This window comes from Pinus tabuliformis, chromosome 9, assembly GCF_031772625.1.
Source record: "Pinus tabuliformis cultivar Carrire ecotype Pingquan chromosome 9, CPIR1, whole genome shotgun sequence".
NCBI lineage: Eukaryota > Viridiplantae > Streptophyta > Pinopsida > Pinales > Pinaceae > Pinus > Pinus tabuliformis.
Genome location: NC_142307.1, coordinates 1,669,319,987 through 1,669,322,312, shown reverse-complemented (window position 1 = coordinate 1,669,322,312; position 2,326 = coordinate 1,669,319,987). Strand labels below are relative to the sequence as shown.

The 2,326-nt window shown below is 40.4% G+C and overlaps 1 pseudogene; it reads left to right on the top strand.

Annotated features, from left to right (window-relative positions):
* Window positions 1-230: 230 nt before the first annotated feature.
* On the top strand, window positions 231-1,680 carry LOC149155293 (E3 ubiquitin-protein ligase PUB23 pseudogene; annotated as a pseudogene).
* Window positions 1,681-2,326: the final 646 nt, after the last annotated feature.

The window sequence follows — 2,326 nt, the reverse complement described above, 5'->3', positions numbered from 1 at the left end:
GCAAGGCTCCAAAGTCAACGAACAAAATTTAGACAGACAAAATGCAATTGCGTTGACATTGGGAGTAGCGACACGAGTCAACAGACCCTACAAGCTTGTGAATACGTTGATTTAGAACCCAACCGCACGTTATAGAGATAAGTCAACTATTTAGTTTCCGGAGACTACATATATATTCACACATCGTAAGCTTCGGTGATATGCAATGGAAAATCGGTGCCTATCCTTAACTCAGGTGGGTATTCTAACCTCTGAGTGTCTGCGTTACCGGTACTGAGCATGCCCTTCTGTCTAATAGATCTATGAAATTGGTTCTCTGTGCATTGACCCCGACCTTCATCTGTTATCGCTTCAATAATCAATCACTGTCTTCTGTCATTCTTGCCATGAATTCAGCGCAAGGTTGTTTGGAGGTGGAGGTGCCTTCATGCTTTAGGTGCCCCATATCCATGGATCTGATGAGAGATCCGGTAACTGTTTGCACAGGCATGACCTATGATCGCGAAAGCATAGAGCACTGGATTTTTTCATGCAAGAAGAATATATGTCCTGTTACCATGCAGCCGCTGCAGAATTTCGACTTAACACCCAATCACATGCTGCGTCGCCTCATTAAGGGATGGTGCGTTGCCAACAGCTCGAATGGCGTAGAGGAAATCCCCTCGCCCAGGCCACCCGTCGACTCCAATGAAGTGTCCAAGATACTTCAAGCCGCACTCAAATCTCCATCATTCGAGGGCATTAGTGCACTGAAGAGATTACGGTGCCTTGCGCAGGAGAGTCACGCAAACAGACGGTGCATAGCTGGGTTTGCTTCAAGTCATGTTCTGGTCTCTCTGATAAACTCCTCTTGCTGTGAAGAGATTGACAATGAAAAGTTCAGGACTTGTGAAGAGACTTTGGGAGTTTTGCATCTGCTTCCTATGACCCAGGAAACTGCCAAGTGGCTGGCAGAGGCAACGAGTATTAGGTCGATGGCCTTGATCTTGAATAAAGGAACTGACGAAGCTAGACATCAGACAGCCATTTTATTGCAGAAGGTTTCCACTTGGGTATCTGATTGGGAATTTATTGCCAGGGAAAGGATTGATATTTTCCGAGGGCTCTTAGAAATCATAACGCGTGGAGTTTGGCATCAGGCGACCATGGCGGCCTTGGCTGTTCTTATAGCAATTTGTAAGAAATCCAGAAAGATCAGATTGATGGCGATCGAGGCAGGGGTTGTATTTTGTCTCATCGAATTACTTCCAGAGTGCGAGAGGTCCAAATGTGAAAAGACGTTAGATTTGTTGGACATGCTAGTGGACTATGCAGAAGGAAGGGCTGCCATTGCTGATCACGCCATGGCTATTGCTGTAGTCTCAAAGAAGATTTTTAGCGTTTCAGAATTTGCCACTAAAAAAGCAGTGCGAATCCTTTGGTCACTGTGCATATATTCTGCATATGCTTCTATTCTTCGGGAGATGCTTCAGTGTGGAGCTGTGTCTAAATTGTGTATGCTTCAACAACTCAGTTGCGCAGAAAAAACCAAGCAGAGAGCCGACGAGGTACTGAAATTGCATGCAAATACCTTCAAAGTCTGGCCTTGTCTACCCTCCCTAGTGAGAAATTATTATACACGCTAATGAAATTTTTATTCACTAAAATCATATCTAGAAAAATTGTCTGAATGTATTAATTTCTCCGAGGAATCATACAGTTTTTATGTAGTTTACGTGTAAATGAGTGCAGTGTAAATTTGGGAAAGAATTAGCAAGAATATGAGAGATTAAAATCCTTATAGATGTTCCATCTAAGAGGATTTGTGTCTAATTATTTTTCAATGCTCCATTAATTCGAGCATATATGATATTATTGAGACTTATTTGTGTTTCACTGCGATACCAGTGAGATTTTCCTACTTATCCATAAAAATGGTATAGTTCCAAAAGCATAGACCTGCTGAGAGTAGGGATGCTTTCTTATTATTAAAGTGGTTTTTAATCATCAGGAATTAAAAAAATTAAAAGAAAAAGGTAATTGAGAATTTAGAAGAAAAAGATAAAAGGGGAAAGAATGAGAAAATTAAAATATTAAAAAATTAAAAGGTAAAAGCATAAAGGTGATTGAGTTTTCTATTGAGGAAGGTGACTGAGATATCTTAAGAGTTGTTACCATGGATTTTTCTGGTAGGTCACCACTTCCTATTTTCTTGATATAATGGTTTTAATACGAGAACTTCACTACTAGCTAAAGATATTCTGCTGAACAGGTTTGAATAATCTTCAAGTTAGGGAGTATATGAATTGATGTTTCAATATCGATATTTTAGTATCAGAATGATTAG